We start from the raw sequence: 17,640 nt of genomic DNA on the forward strand, positions 1-17,640 counted from the left end.
ACATTCATGGATGAGCTGCAAGTAATTTTAAAACATTGAAAAATTGCTCCATTTTGCAGTCAAGATTAAATAAAAGAGCTACTTTATCTTTGGAGCTGTAATGATGTTTTGTTCTCCTTTCTTAGACCGACCCTATTGATTCTCTTCACTTTGTTACTGGAGGCGATGTTGCTCAAGAGAGACATTTACCTTTCACTTGACACCTCTTATAATTTGTCTGAAGGTTCAGTATCTGGCGGTTGGAAAGTAAAATGTAATGCCATCATTTTAATTTTAAAATTCAAATTTCAGTAGGTTTTTATTGTATTGCTCCTTGTTTTCAGAATGGGTACAAGCATATTCATTGGCCATCTCGAGTGATGTGAGTGGTATATGTTTTAAAAATTATAGAATCCCTGCACTGCAGAAGGAGGCCATTCAGCCCATCGAGTCTGCACGAATCCTCTGAAAGAACACCCTACCTTGGCCCACTTCCCGTCATCACTACTTAACCCTTTTGAATACTGAGGGGCAATTTAGTATGGCCAATCCACCTAACCTGCATATCTTTGGCCTGTGGCAGGAAACCGGAACATCCGGAGGAAATCCACACAGCCATTGGAAGAAAATGCGAACTCCACACAGTCACCCAAGGTTGCACTTGAACCCGGGTCCCTGGCGCTGTGAGACTACAGTGCTAAACACTGTGCCACCGTGCCGCCCCCATGGTGATGAGTCTTTCTTGCCGCACTGCAGCCTTTGTGGTGTGGCAATACCACAATGGTGTTCGGCTTGAAATTCCAGGATTTTAACCTGCTAATGATGAAGAAATGATGATGTGCATCAAACGCACGACAGTTGATGATTTGGAGGGGAATTTGTAAGTTTTCCCAAGACATTTCTGCTCTTTGCGTTCAGCAGTAAATATCATAGGGCGGGAGGTTCTGTTAAGTGAGCTCATTGAGTTGCTGCAGTGCACTACATAGACAGTGCTTACTTCAGCGCTGTAGCACAAGTGGATAGCACTGTAGCCTCACAGCGCCAGGGTCCCAGATTCGATTCCCCCCTGGGTCACCATCTGTGCCAAGTCTGCATGTTCTCTGCATGTGTGTTTCCTCCGGGTGCTCCGGTTTCCTCCCACAGTCCAAAGACATGCAGGTTAGGAGGATTGGCCGTGATCAATTGCCCTTAATGATCAAAACGGTGAGGAGGGGTCATTGGGTTACGGGATAGGGTGGAAATGAGGACTTAAGTGGGTTGGTGCAGACTCGATGGGCCGAATGGCCTCCTGCACTGTGTGTTCTCTATTCTTTGTTCAGACGCATGCACTAGATGTTGAATGGACAGCAATTGAGTCCAGACACAGGGCGCTGCTCAAGATGATTACCCTGTTCAAAGTTGTTTTGAATGGGGAATTCGAATAACAGTTTTACATACACGTTCAATACTTTCATGTTTTTCAGTACTGGAGGCCGCTTTCAGTTGTTCGGTAAACTTCTTGATGAGATTAGCTGATGAGTCTTTTTGGAGTTAGCACACAGAGGAAGAACACTTAAAGATTGTCATCAACTCCCCTGACGCCACTACGTGGCACCTCCATCGCAATGCGAAGAAGACCGTTATGTCGGTGTCCCAGCTGAACAAAATCATTTGGAAAGAATATAATGTTTCCTCCTGTGGAAGTTGATATGTCCCATAACCCTCGTCCAAAACACTTAGACACCATCCTGGACCATCAGCCTTACCAATCGGCTAGAAATTATCAATACCTGTCCAAATATAAAAATCAGGGTAAACTTTGTCTGTAAATTCACTGGATGAACTCAGCCAAAATATTTCACATTGCAACAGAGACCACGCAGTCTGCTCTACTGCAGAATGTTGCCCTGCCAGCAGAGAAAGATCATGGACATGCAGCTTTTATGAGGAGAGTGTCAGTGCCCCTTAAGCCTGTTCCAACTCAACGGTTCCTGGTGCCATCCTTCATTGTCTTGCTGCCATTTTCCCTGATGCCATTGTGCCCCAGAACATGGAGAAAGTTGTGAGCAATGCCAATTTTCCCACCCACAAACGCTTGAGGACTTTGATGGAATGACATATGGGTGAATACTAATGAACATGTACACTTAGGTAGTCAGTGCATGAACAATCCTGTCAGGCAACCTGTTGTCCTGTCAAGGAACATGGAGGAGTCCAGCTCCAACAGGACACATGGCATCTTGCAGAGCAACAGAAGTGTTAGACAATACCGTGACAGATGGCACAGATACAACCAATATAGGGCACCCCAAGTTATCGAGCCAGTGCAACTGTTGATTAAGAACATTGATGGTCTGCATCGCAGTGTTTCTGGTGGAGGAATGGCTGACATTGTATGCCCATTTTTCTCAAATGGGTAGATGATGAGGAGTGCACATCAGCTATGCGCAGGGTGGGGTGCCCTTTGTGTCTCAGCCATCAGTCTCTGGCTCTTCCTGATGGCCAAGTTCAGGAACCACAGAGCTATGTGCATATAATCAATGGCATTCTGAACCATTAGAAATACCTCTAACATGAAAAGCTCGCTCTCCTATTTCTCTCTGCTGAGGGAGAAAATTATAAACTCGCCTATCCTTGCGTACAGAGCCTCTCTCATCTCTCAGATGCAGCAATGGATTATGAATTGGGATATGTTCACAATGTTTGCTTGTTGCCACCTGAAGTTTAGAGCGATGGTAAGCTTGATAAACGCTGGCAATGCTATCCTCTGTCTATTGCGAGGCATGCGTCATGTTGGAGCAGGACTCCTCCATGTTCCTTGACAGGACAACAACTTGCCTGACAGGATTGTTCATGCACTGACTACCTAAGTGTACTTGTTCATCTTATTGAAAGAAATTGTACTGTTCTGTTCTGTTACAACCTCCATCATGATTGCTGGGTGAGGTAGAGGTAGGAGAAGTGTTCCCCGAAAATGTTTGGTGTATACGGTCTTCTGTGGAGATCCTATCTCCTCTCTATGTGCAAATTTTCCTCTTTCTGCAGATTCCTCTACATGTTTTTGCATGTTTATTATGATCCTTGGCCAGACCTCAAAGTTGTTGGTGAGATCGAGTTACGAACCAATAAAGCTTTGTTTAAAGTCGATAAAATTTGGGATTCAAGAAACTTGCTCAGTGAAGAAAACCACAAGATTCTATGGGTTTTATATGTTATAACTAGACGGGAAGATCCCAGAATGGATCCCTGGCTCAAAACACCGTAACCTTTACCATTTTTTATAAAACGTGGAAGAAAAGAGTCACAGGACCATTAATTTGTTTTAGCAACAAGAAAGGAACAATTCATTAAACATGGTGTCATGTGAGAGTACCTTTAAGAAATGGATGTTTATCAAATAGCTGTAGTGGATGTACATTTAAGAAATGGGTGTTTGTCAAATAGCTGCAGTGATGTCAGTGTGTGGGTGGAGCTGAGCTGTAACTCTGCTTTTACTTTTGCTGTGAGCAAAAAGCTGGTGAGCTGGTGTGTGTCCGTGTGTTATGGTTTCGTTTTCAGAGTGGAAAGCTGCAGTGAAAGAAAGCAGATGTGTGTGGATATCTCCACAAGCTAAATAATGTTCATTTGAGGATTTCAAAGTAATACCTGTTTCTGTAGAGAATTTAAACCGGCTGTATTTCTGTAAAAAGGGTTTTTTGGACTTCTGGATGTTGTTAGGAAAGTTATGAAGGATTACTTATAGAATATTGTATCTGTGGGGATTATTGGTGTTGGTAGTTGTTAAGGTGTTTACTGTGTGTTTATAAAGTGTCAACTGGATTCATAAAAAACATGGTTTTGTTTTAAAAGTACTTTAGATCTCTGTTGCATCACACCTGTAAAGTAGGCTCTTGTGCTCCCCATAACCACAATCTATTAAAAGTTCTGGGTCAGGTGAACTCCATGATACACTTTGGGGTTCTCTAACTCCTGGTCCATAACAATGGAACAAATATATTATAACACAATACCCCTTTTGCTCCCCCCTGAGCTGAACAAATGCACACAGATTTAAAGATTAACATAGATCACAAAGTACATCTTAATTTACAATGGTTTCCTTCACACAAAGTCCCTTTTAAGCACACACAATGACTGTGGGCTGCAAGAATCCTCCCTGTTTATTACTTTATATATATTATTACAATATTATTATATAATTTCCCCTTTCTTTTATGTTGCCATTGCATTTTTGATCTATGGATTATTAAAGGACATACCGCTTTAAGACAAGAGGCCTGTGCCTTTAATTCAAGCAGAAGCCTGTGCTCGTTTGGACTGGAGTTGTAGACTGACCTGCATCAATGACAGAGATTGGCTGGGTCTCGGTTTGCTTTATTTGCCTGATGGCCAATGAATTTGCCCAAAATGCTGTGTTCTGCCTAGTAACGGGTGGTGATTGGGTATTATTCCATAGGTATGTTTTTCAGAGCTCCAAGGGTAAGGTTTGGCTTCAGTTTGACACCTGGCAGCTTAAGTGAAGAGATCCACTCTCTCCACTCCCTATTTTTCTCCAGTAAGAAGTCTTACAACACCAGGTTAAAGTCCAACAGGTTTGTTTCAAACTCGAGCTTTCGGAGCGCAGCTCCTTCCTCACCTGATCTCCACATCATATTTTTCTCCAGAGAGGCTGTGTTTCTGAACTGGCAGAAAACCTTTATGAATCTGTTTACAGGGGAACCGTTACAGGTGGTGCAGGTGAAGTCTAACATCCGTGAACTCAGAAAAGCTGGTGTAAATCACCTATCTTTCTGCTGAAGGCTTGCGACCTGTACGTACTACCTTTTCTGCACTACAGAGGCCTGAAGACAAACCCAAAAATGAAAGCTATGTTTGAGGAAACAATAGATGGGATTCTCCGTTCCCCAAGCCGATTTCATACTCAGCAATCGGGTGGAGAATCTCTTTTTACAATGGAAATGGGGGTGGCGCCTGTTTTCTGATGCTCCACCCCCTTCAAAACATCATTGAGGCGCACGCCACACGCCTTTGGGACGGCCACAGGACGTCATCTGAAGGCCTTCCCCCGATGCTCCGCCCCCGATGGCACAAGGTCCTAACTGCTTGGTTGACTCATGGTCTCAGTGGTCGGGAACCTGGCGTGGTGGCTGCGGACTGTGTCCAGCGCCGCCATAGTCAGGGGGGAGCTGTGCTGCTGGCCGGGGGGTTTCGGCAAAGGCTGGAGGGACTGGTGTGGGGGGTGGCCTGAGGGTGGCGAAGGGTTGTCCATGGGGGAACTACCTGGTAGGTCGGGTCTACGCACGGGCGGCACCTCGTTGTTTGGCGCGACCGCTGCAGGCCGTCGCTGTGCTCATACGCAGCCATGGAACCGGCAATTCTCCAGCCACTTATATCGGGAAGACCATGTGTTTTACGTGCCACTGCTGCTAGCCCCTCACTGGTCGGAGGATCGGTGCTGGGGCCTCGCTGAATTATCCTACGAAAACTGTCACGGATCCTCCGGACATCGCCCCAAAATCGGAGAATCCAGCACATGCTTTTAAAAACTGCCGGAAAACCAGTACAGGCCTCAACACAAATACTCTAATCTACAAGCTGTGATGAAAGTGTGCTAAAAGAATCACCATCTGAAGAAAAAACTCTTAACTTTTGACTTTCAGCCTTAGTATTTTTCACCACTTTCCACCCCTCTGTGTTTGTGTCTCTTGTCTGTGTGGATGTAAACGGTGGGGAGGCACGTTAAGGTAGGAGTTAGGTGCTTACTAATAACTAACCAACTGTATCTCCTGTGTACTTCTTCCATACCTCCTGCACCACATGCCGACACCCATTACCGGCTGCCATGGCCAGGTGCCCAAGCCACTGAAGCCACCAGCTACCCACCCCCTGGTTTGCGTGCGTCGGATTTCCTAACACTGTGCATTTTCTTATCCCACACCCCCTCAGAGGAAGGCTGCCCATAACTGCCAGGATCGGGAGAAGATTGGAGGGGGACAGCCGGAACTGTAGCCTCTCAACGCAGCAGAGCAGAGAACGTAGTCGGTGGGCAAGAGGACAGGGCAGCCGCTGGAGTGGAGACCAGCGTTGGGAGGGTAAGTGAGACCCCGCTGAATTGCGGCTCCCCGTGACACGTGTATCAATCAATCCCAACATCACCCTAATGCCAAAACCACCCTCACCCCCACACCACCCCAAAAGCCACCCTCACTCCCACACCACCCTCACCCCCATAACCCCCCAAAAGCCACCCTCACTCCCACACCACCCTCACCCCCACACCACCCTCACCCTCACACCACCCCAAAAACCACCCTCACTCCCACACCATCCTCACCCCCACACCACCCTCACCCCCACATCACCCCAAAAACCACCCTAACCCCCACACCATCCTCACCCCCACACCACCCTCACCCCCACATCACCCCAAAAACCACCCTAACCCCCACACCATCCTCACCCCCACACCATCCTCACCCCCACACCACCTTCACCCCTACATCACCCCAAAAACCACCCTAACCCCCACACCATCCTCACCCCCACACCACCCTCACCCCCACATCACCCCAAAAAACACCCTAACCCCCACTCCTCCCTCACCCCCACATCGGCCCAAAAACCACCTCATTCCCACACCACCCTCACCCCACACCACCCTCACCCCACACCACCCTCACCCCCACACCACCCTCACCCCACACCGCCCCAAAAAAACACCCTCACCCGCACACCACCCTCACCCCCATACCACCCTCACCCCACACCGCCCCAAAAAACACCCTCACCCGCACACCACCCTCACCCCCACATCACCCCAAAAGCGACCCTCACTCCCACACCACCCTCACCCCCACACCACCCTCACCCCCACACAACCCCAAAAACCACCCTAACCCCCACACCACCCTCACCCCCACACCACCCTCACCCCACACCACCCCAAAAAAACACCCTCACCCGCACACCACCCTCACCCCACACCACCCTCACTCCCACACCACCCTCACTCCCACACCACCCTCACCCCCACACCACCCCAAAAACAACCCTAACCCCCACATCACCCTCACCCCCACACCGGCCCAAAAACCACCCTCACCCCCACACCCCCACAAAAGACACCCTCACCCCCACACCACCCTCACCCCCACACCACCCCCCACTCCACACACCCCCACACCCACTGCAACCCCCCCCCCCCCCCCCCTCCGCCAACAGTCTTATAATGCATCTTGTCTTGTCAGCAAGAGCTGCTGGTGATGGCATGGGCCCATCTGGCGTCCCCGTCCCCAGAAAGAGTTCCAGTTGCCGAACAGTGACAAGGGCACTGACATGGACGTGTGCTATCGACCGAGGCCCTGGGCACCCCGTAGCTCGGGTCGGAGGATGGCACTGACTTCCCATCACAGCTGTCTCCAACACCTCCCACCTCCCCAGAGATACTCGGTGGGCATTTTAGTGAAAAGGCTCCTGGGACACTACCTGGTGTGCACCACACACATGCTCCAGTGGAGGTAGGAACCCCCAAGGGGGCAGACGGTCGGACGGCAGGTTGACCCCAGGGACTAGCTGCCGTCAGAGGGGTTTCGAACTTCTTGAACAGACAGTCCCATAGATCGTGGAGATGCTATCCCAGATACAGGGACTGCACGAGGGGTTGGCGGCGAGCCTCCAGCACCTGCAGGTGTAATTGGAGGAGTCCAACTGCATGCAGAAGCAGGAGGTGGTGGTGACCATGCCTGCCACCTAGGCCATTACAGCACGGGTGGTTTCCACGGTGGAGCCTTTGGGAGCAAGAATTTTGGCTATGTATCAGCATATCCAAGGCCTGGGGCAATCTGTGCAGGCGATGGCCAAGGCCCAGGACAGGGCACCCCTCATGAGCAGCCACGTGCCAGACACACCTGGGACATCGCAGTGGCACTCCTGAACTGCATCTTCAGACTTCTGAAGCACCGCTTGATCACGTTCCTGGTCGCTGTGTGGATGTCGGTTAGGGCCTCCGGATAGGCGTCATCAGCCACAACTGCAGTGGATAACCTCTTAATAGGGAGAACCCACAGGGACCCCCTTAATGGGGATCCTCCCCCCAGGGATCCCCTTAATAGGGAAACCGCCCCAGGGGCAACCTTAATAGGCAGAAGACCCCTCCCCCCACCCTATGGAGCCCCTAACTTAAGGAAACCCCCTCCAAGACCCCCGAACTACAGGGAGTGCCACAGAGACCCCCTAACTAAAGGACCCCCCACAGAAACTCTCCAATTAGAGGCACCCCCTAACTAAAACCCATCTGGTTCACTAATGCTCTTTATAAAAGTAAATCTGTCGTCCTTACCTGGTCTGGCGTACATGTGACTCCAGATCCACAGCAATGTGGCTGACTCTTAAGTGTTCCCTCAAGGGCAATTAGGGATGGACAATGAATGCTGGACCAGCCTGCGATGGCCTTGTCCCATGAATGAATAAAAAAATTAAAAATAAAAAAAACTAAAGGAACCCACCCACAGGGACCCTTTGATTAAGGACCTCCCCCCATCACAGGGACCCCCTTAACTTAAAGAACACCCACAGAGACCCCCTAATTAGAGGGACCCTCATAACTAAAAGGACCCCCCCATCACAGAGACTCACCAACTAAAGTAACTCCCTCCCACAGAGACCTAACAAAAGAGACCCCCGACAGTGGCCGCCTGAATAAAGAGACTCCCGACAGACCACCACCCCTCCCGAAGACAAACCTTTTAGACCTACTAAGGCAGTGATAAAATTACAGCTGGAACACTTACAGCTGAAATAGCCCCCCACACCCAATCCAGCCAAAGATAAAATCCTCTTCAATGGGAAGGAGGGTGGTGCCGAGGGGAAAGAGGGAAAATTACACAATTTCCTCTGGGCCCAATGGGGACTCCAACTCCTCATGCCTCTCCCCCTCCCCCTCATGGGATGGATAATCCATCCATGGCTGAACTCCCTGCCAGAGTCTCCGATCTAGAAAGAATGCAATAAACGGCTCAAAAGCCATATTGATGACTATCATAACTTAACTTACAATGTGCAATGAAGGCTAAGTCTAAGGAGGCTTTGTGCTTCGAAAGAAACAGGAGGTGTTGAAGGTTTCTCTGCTTTTGATAGAAGTAAATAACTTATTTATATAGCACCACACACAAGCTCAGCAAACCTGTCATCATCCATAGCTAATAAATGACTTGAAATACCGTTGGTTGAGGGACATCAGGAAAACTCGCTTGCTCTTCTTCAAATACCATCCATCCATCTGAGACAGCAGATAGCACCTTTTAAAAAAATGTTTTTATTGAAATTTTCATTCATGACAGGTAAACTTTATTATCATATAGATAAGTTATACTGTTGCACCAATCATAACTGAGGTTATAAATAATTTTACGATACATGTGGTCGAATTTTATATTCGTGTTATCAAACAAAGTCACAGAGGAAAAGAAAAAATACGGCATGAGATATAAGTGGTCTGTTTACATTGCAGTGACCAGTGTTTGGGCATGATCTACTGGCCAGTAGATGGCGGGCCTCCTGCGGACTTCCCAGCAGCCATTACGCCTCATGAGATCTACCCGGACCTCATGATGTGACGCGATCAGGATCTTGCCCACAATGGGCGTGACCAAGCCAGGCATACCTAAGTAGGTTTTAGACCTACATAGGCATACTCACTTGGAATCTACAGGTCTCCCTGGCATCTAATGGCCTCCCTCTGGAGTCCCCAATCAGGCACTGATTAGTCCTTGTCCACACAAACGTGGACCAGATGGTGTAGCCCCTAGGGGTGTCTCCCAGGCCCGACCTGAACACCATGCTCTGACACCCCACTAGTGGCATGAATGAGCTCCATGCAGAACACTAGATTTACATAGGTTTACACAGAATTTACAGTGCCGAAGGAAGCCACTCGGCCTATCGGGTCTGCACCAGCCCTTGGAAAGAGCACCCTCACTTAAGCCCACATGTCCACCCTATACCCGTAACCCAATAATCCCACCTAACCATTTTGGACATTAAGGGCAATTTAGCATGGCCAATCCACCTAACCTGCACATCTTTGGACGGTGGGAGGAAACCGGAGCACCCGGAGGAAACACACGCAGACACGGGGAGAACGTGCAGACTCTGCACAGACAGTGGCCCAAGCCGGGAATTGAACCTGGGACCCTGGCACTATGAAGCAACAGTATTAACCACTGTGCTACCGTGCCGCCCATTAGGGTGGGAGCATGAAAATAAATGCAAATGGGTTGTTCACTTGTGGTGTCTAAAATCGTGGCCCTGGCGTGGTGGACCTCATGATTGGCCAAGACCCATTGCGCCAGGCCAAGATGGTAGAGACCATCCAAACCCATCAAAGGCCCGACCCTCCCCCACCTCCAAAGCACACTTTGGCCCCGACCCCCCGATCTCCCGGATAGCACAGCAGCCCCCAACCCCTGGATTGCCTGGGTGACCCCCCCCCCCCCCCACCCCCCCCCCCCCCCCCCACACACACCCAAGTACAGGGGTGAGCTGATCCACCTCTCCCCACCTGCCCCCCTCCCCTGGGACCCCTGAAAGAGGGAGATATCCCACAGGGACCCCTGTAATAGGGGAAAGCTGGTGCTCCTCAATCAATGCCATAGTCTGACTCCTACCTGTCTACTCAGTGTTTGCTCATACCCACCACCTGGGGGGAAATGGTGGAGGGGGGAGGGGTGGTGCAGAGATCGGGAATGGGAGCTCAGGGCCTCGGGGCCTGGGGCAGTGGGTTGGGGGTTGGCCTTCATTGCGGAAGAAAGTGTCAGAGGCATCAAAAGCCCTTATCCCCTGTTGGTGCTCACCACCGTTTCCCAACCCTCCCAGCCCTCCGCAACCTGCCCCTTACCCCCTCGCTATCTAGGTGTGGCCTGGGATGCATGTCAGAGGTGGAGGCAGCCTGGGCTTACCACGCCCCATAGCTTTTGATGCCCCTGCCGGGCGTCCTCTGGGGGCCTTTGGGCTGGAAAGCCCCAGCCCACATGCCGGCGGTAGATCCCTCAGCGTGCCTCGCCGTGCCACCCTGTTCCGGGGGCTGACTCCGAGACGCGCCGTTGCCGAGAATGGGGAAGAGCATGGGGGAGCCGGTGGCTGGCCTCGCCACTCCCCCTAGTTGGCGCCCATCGGGTCCTGGGGGTCACTTTGGGATGGAGGGGCAGCTGGATTGAGACCCGGTTACACCTGTGTCATCTGGCTCTGCCAGCCTTGCGGCCCCCCAATGTCTGCACCACGGTGTTGGCGACCTTGACAATGTTCCTCAGTGCCTGGGAGCAGCCGTCCCCAACCTGCTCCGGAACACGCTGGCGATACCCACCTGCGACTTGGACATGTTCCGCAGTGCCTCAGAAAGCTCCTGCTTGGACGGGGACACCCTCCAGCAAGTCAGACAAGCTACCGAGGCCCGAGGTTATGGTTGTCATTGACTGAGCCACGCCTTGGATACCACCACTCATGCTGCTGATGTCGTGCACCAGGCTCCCTACTGCAGTCGCCACCCGAGCAGCCTCGCTGCCATGCATTACTGGCACTATCTGCTGCACCCGTACCCTTTGGGACTCCGTCAATCAGCTATGGACCTGCTGGACCGTAGGCGGCATCCCCCTCTGAATATCACGGCCGCACCCCATCGACTGCATCAGCTCCGGGTAAACCCAGTCCAGAGGATGGGGATCCTGCAGGATAATGAACATGTGGTCAGTGGGAGGGAAGCATCATTCTGTATGGCATTAACAACTCACATGTGACAGTTCATCTGGGTGGCGGCCGGTGAACCCACACCTCTGCACCGTACTCCAACCTCTATGCCACTTACCGATCAGTCCTAGGCCACCTCCGCCGTCTCCATGGCCTGTTCCTCATAGGGGGTGAGGACTCTGATGTCCGACACCCCGCTGCCTGTCTGGCTCCTCTCCCATCTGTTGTGGGCCATCCTCTCCTACGGGGAACACAGAGAGGGCATTGTGAGCCGCATACATCATTCATCACCGGGGGGTGGGGAGGGGGGGGGGGGGGGGTCGGGTGGATTGGTATGGGTGGGGGACAGCACTGCTGGACATGGGTGGGCTGGGCACAGTATGGTGCTCGGCAGGGTCCGCATGGTCATTGGGGGGGGGGGGCGGATTCCAACCCAACCATGAGGCCCAATGGGGGTCGTTGATCTTGTCACGGCACTGGGTTCCGATCATCCTGGTGATGCTCCCCAAGCTTAAGGCTTTTGCCACTTCCTCCCAGACAATATGGCTGCCCTGTGGCTGACCTTCCGAGCCCCTCGGGGGAACAGGGCATCCCAACTGCACTCCGCCACATCTGGCCAGGTGGGCATCCCCGAATTGTGGGCCAGGTCTCCTTGGTGTCATGGCTACGAGCTGTGTGGGGTCAGTTCTCTGGGATCGGTTTAAGTGCTGCTCCCCTTTGTTGGTGCAGTCCCGGTGAATCAGCCGGTGGGACCAACATTTGTGGAGTGAAGCACCAGGGACCTTGTTTAAGTGGACCAATTAACGTTTGATACCAGCGACAGCCTGCCCGAGTCGTGCATCGGGGAGCACACGGCAGTTCCTACACGTGACCACACTTGGAAACTCTTCCATTAAATTGCACCCTACATGCGTTTAGGTGGATCCATCCCATTTGCTGCAGCTCCCCCCCCCCCCCCCCCCCCACCCCCCCCACCCCCCCGCCCTTCTCCACATCCCCAAGTACAGTCACCTCTTTTCACACTGGATCATGAAAGTCCGTTAAAATATTTCTTTTCTCACTGCTCCTTCCTGAGCTCGTTCTTTTGGATGAAAGTCGCTTGCCTCCTCCGATGTATCGAGATAGTACTCTTTGTCCCAGTATCTGACCCATTCTCTAGCCAGCTACAGCATGCCAAATTACACCTTGCTTATAAACAGTGTGGGTTCAGCTCCATTAAATTCTGCCCGGCGCATGGCCAGGTGTGCTCCAATGTCCAGGTACAAGTGAATGGTGTGTCCTTCCCACGACCGATTGCTCTTCGTCACCTCAGAATCCGCTCTTTGTCCCGGAATCTGTGGAACCGCATTATCATTGCCTGTGGTAGTACCCCTGACTTGGGCCTTTGTTGGAGCGACCTGGTGGTCCAGTCCACTTCTGAGGGCTTGACGAAGCTCTCCTCCCCGAACAGCTTTCCGACTATCGACACCACAAATTCTGTTGGGTTCCTCGCCTCTGTGCCCTCCATTAGCCCGACAATCCATTGGTTCTGTCGGCAGGACCTGTTTTTCGTCATCAATGCCTTCTAGGTCCTCACCAACCTTGCCACCTCATATTTGAGCGAAGCGATCCACTTCTCCTGGTCCATGGCTGCCTTTTCCAGATCCCGCACCACTGCCTCCTGGGCCCCCAGTCTCCTCTCCACTCTATTTATTGCCTCCTTTATGGGGGCCAATGCGGCCTCTATTACTAACCTCTTTGCTGCCCTGAGGTTCTCTTTCACCACTTCTCTGTGCTTCTGGCGTTCTCTTGTGATGAACTGCATTCGCTTCTCCATTATCAACTGTCTGGCGTTGGCGTTCCTGTTGGATCCACCGTGCTCAGCTCTGGGCTGCCACGTGGGTCTCCCTATTCTGTGGTTGACGTTTCCTCTTTCTGCCTTTCCTGGCTTTGCAGCCTGGTTGCTGGCTCGTCGGCATCCTGGTCGATTAAGTAGTAGATGTTGCTTCAGCTGGGGAACCTTTCGCACTTGTTGTGTCCATTTAACGGCGTTAAAAGGTCTAGCCAGAAGTTTCTCGGAGAGAGCCACCTTTCATGCGACTGCTCAGCTCATGGCTGCCAGCGGAAATGTAGATGGTACCTTTAACCATGTAGCACTCCACTGAGGTATCGCATTCCCTGGAGTGGGGTGTGAACTCAGTTGAGATTGCCACCACTGAGCCAATGTTTCAGTTCAGAGAAAATGATGTAAAAAGTAATTTTCCGGATTTGCATTGCGAGCACGGAGTTCATTTTTGGAATGCTGAACATAGAGGATCATGCACCTGTTAGCAGCCACCCATGTTGAGCTCCCCACTTCAGAGGAGTACCTTCATCACACGGAATGCAGCTCAAGAAGATGACTAACCACCAACCTCACAATGTCAATTCGGGGTGAGCAAAAATGCTGGCCTTGCCAGTGATGCCAACATCCAACTAATTAATAAGGTCCACAAAGTGTTGATGTTTTACACGGTGCAGCGCAGAGAACATCCTGATGGGTATGGAAAATGCACAGAAGACCTGAGGGATCCCATGTCCATGTTTTGACCATAGGTTTATACCTACTGATGTCAAATCCCAGGTCATGCCAAACAGGACAATACCACCTCCTCCAAGCAATCTCTCTTACAGAGGCAAGACCGAGGGCTGACTCGAGATTTACAAACTGCTTGAACGATGCACTGACAATTGCAGTACGAGGGTATTGCAGGAGCTTGCATTCGGTAGACTTTGTTCAACAAAGAACACATCATACCACAAACAAACCTGAGCCTTGTTGTGGCTTTTCTGTTTACATGTTAATTAAAGTTAAGTTCTGGTACTCGATTTCCAGAGGGGATACAGGAAGCAGGGAAACTGCTCGGTATAATTTAAGAGAAATGCTGAAGTATGTTTCTCCCAGTAGACAGAAAAGAAAATCAAAAAGAAAAAAATGAATATTTCATTAATTGAGCTAGATACCTGTGTTGTTTTAAATTAAACTCAGTGATTTAATTAGACGTGCCATTATGTCTGCACTGAGGGGTAAAGTATTGTTCAATGACAGGGCTGCTGTGGACATGCTGTCCTTTAGAGAACAAAATTGGCTCGGTGTTGCCCTGGCATTGCATTAAATGATTCATAGCTCTTTTCACGGATGACTGAGAAACAGATGTGCTTGGCAAATGCAGGGAGTAAACTAACTAAAGCTATTTGATTTGCGACATATGCTTACATTGTGAGGTATGAAAACAACCATTTTTTTGTTCTTGATATCTTTCCCATCCACTTAATGTCATTTTTGTTCATGTATAAGTTCCACGTGAGCCATGAGGCCTACTTTCAAAATAACTATTTTATTGTTGCTCATTGTTTCTTTTTCCTAAACTCAAAAATGCCCCGAAACGCAACATTACCTCCACCACTATTCCAACTATCATCACCATTACCGATCACTATCATTACCACCATCACCGATATCAACACCATTACCTTCCTACCATTATTGCCACCACTGCCATCACCATCCCCATTGTAATAATAATAATAATCTTTATTAGTGTCACAAGAAGGCTTATATTAACACTGCAATTAAGTTACTGTGAAAATCCCCTAGTCGCCACACTATGGCGCATGTTCTGGTACACTGAAGGAGATTTCAGAATGTCCAAATTACCTAAGGAGTACGTCTTTCAGGATTTGTGGGAGGAATCCAGAGCACCCGAAGGAAACCCATGCAGTCGCAGGGAGAACGTGCACACTCTGCAAATACAGCGATCCAAGCTGAGAATCGAACCTGGGTCCCTGGCGCTGTGAGGTCACAGTACTAATCACTGTTCTACCGTGCCACCCAACAACCAGTAACATCCCCATTACCAACACTGCTGTCAACATCATGACTACCATTAGAGTCACTGATTTGGGAATAGTTACTGTATTTAGAATATATATTTTCGAGGACAGTTTTATCACGTTGTCAAGCCTCCAAAGCATCTAACTGCTTCCATCTTATTTTTTTTCCAATGTTTCCAGTGAAATTTGCAGGGCGAGGATGAGGTTTGATGGGTGAACTGTCAGCTCTCACCATCATTGTCCCTTTGATAATGACTATAACTTCAGGATGTCAGGTATCTGCAGATTGGCATACAAATCCTAAAGTTCTGGTCCGTAACTCAGGGCTCCAACACTGTACTGCAGAGGCCCAGTGCTGGGACACATTGAAATTAGTGATAATGTGAACTTTTCTGTTCCCACATTGCTTTAGAAGTCCTTAAAAGCTTTCGCATTTTTCAATCAGGTGTATTTGAGATTTGAACAGTGACATGGTTAATAAAGTTTGATGAAGAACAGGGCCAGCCCTGAAAATATAATTTTGTAATCATGGAGTACTGATGATGTTCATTTTTAAGTGAAACTTTGCAATTAAAAAAATTATTTTGCATAATATTTTCGCTGCTGCCTCTATCCCAATTTCTTAGTTATTCTATGTAAAAAGTTCCAAAAGTAAGTTATTTTACTGTTTTCTGCTTCCTGTTTGTGCGTCTGTGAGAATCCTTTATTGTCATTGGACATCTTAATAACTTCATTCCAGCTCCACACTATGACTGCCTATTAAAGAACGCTCCAATCAGTTGCAGTATCACTGCACAGTGATAAGAGGTGAAATTCTCAAAGAGATCACAGAATTTCTCAGCAAGACTAACTTCATGGTCAGCAATGAGAGCTCTTCACTACTGATTTGCAAAATCTGGCCCAATATAAAACCAATATTCTATACATTGTTTCATTTACTTAGCAATTAATTACAATACTTTGGAAGAACCCAAGAAGTTGTTCTTTTGTCACAACTTAATGAAACCAGTGCACTGTAAATCACTAACAAGGATACTTTACACAAACAGTTTCAAATTTAAATGGCTTGAGGAAGTACTTCCATGAAAGAAATGCATTATTACAATCATAATGAAAACATCTGTAATCAAAAATTTGCTTGTTTACTGGATTAGTGCAGGTGAGCTGGCAATGGTGTGCTTTTTAAACAGGTATTCCATAGGTTTATTGGAGAACTTCGATAAGCTCAAAAAGGCTTATTAAATGTTAAATTAACTTAATGGCATTTATATTTAGTTGAAAAACATAAATTGAGACATGTAGCTACCATATCCTAAGGTTGAAGACTAACCTGAGGTGAATTCTTACTTTTTGACAAGATCAAGACCATTGACAATAACGTCTGAAAATCAGCTGTGTTTGGTTCAGTCTCGTGGTTTATTCATTCACTCTGGGAATACAAGATTGGGGAGAAGATGCTAGCAGGCCTCTTAGTGTCTTCTGCTTACTTCACAGCTGCTCTTTCTGATTGGAATTCTGGAGTTCACAGAGGAAACTCAAAAATACAGCTCTCTTCAATCAAATACAATTTAACATTACCTTTGGATAAGCACCCAAGTAATTAATTTCATATACCGTGGCATCACAACTGCAGATTATCACATCATCTTAACTTTTTAATCATTAGCATTTTGGGATTCATGGATTGGTCATTGATTCCATCATTTCCAGCTCACCATTATCCTTGCTGTGGCATTTTCTCATGTGGTTTGCCAATCAATTCTGGTGTAAATTCGCTCCTTGAGGATGAGTGTGTACCAACATCTAACTTAAGGTGTTCATGGGCAAGTATGCTGTGCCAGGAATGGCCAGGGCATATCAAATTATAGTGGACTCCAGACAATTATCATTTTAATTCAAGCAAAGCGTCAACTATCCATTCACGGTAAACAGGATTCCCGAATCATTTGAATCTTTTGAAGACAAAACCTGGACTGAAATTAGTTCCTCAAAGATTGTATTGTTAATCATTGGTATGTTTCAGTAAAGGGAAATAGCCTGCGATGTAACCCTATTGAGTCCATGTTATGAAGCAAACGATCTGTATTTGCA

The 17,640-nt window shown here is 48.8% G+C and overlaps 1 long non-coding RNA gene across 1 annotated transcript in view; it reads left to right on the top strand.

The window, feature by feature from the left end:
* The first annotated feature begins 5,932 nt into the window (after nt 1-5,932).
* The window catches only part of LOC119976283, a 45,335-nt gene continuing 33,627 nt past the window's right edge, over nt 5,933-17,640 (top strand). The window contains exon 1 of the long non-coding RNA XR_005462902.1: nt 5,933-6,050. This is a non-coding gene — a long non-coding RNA (uncharacterized LOC119976283). The remainder of the gene's footprint in view (nt 6,051-17,640) is intronic.

The sequence above is a fragment of the Scyliorhinus canicula genome, chromosome 13 (assembly GCF_902713615.1).
Source record: "Scyliorhinus canicula chromosome 13, sScyCan1.1, whole genome shotgun sequence".
NCBI classification, from domain to species: Eukaryota; Metazoa; Chordata; class Chondrichthyes; order Carcharhiniformes; family Scyliorhinidae; genus Scyliorhinus; species Scyliorhinus canicula.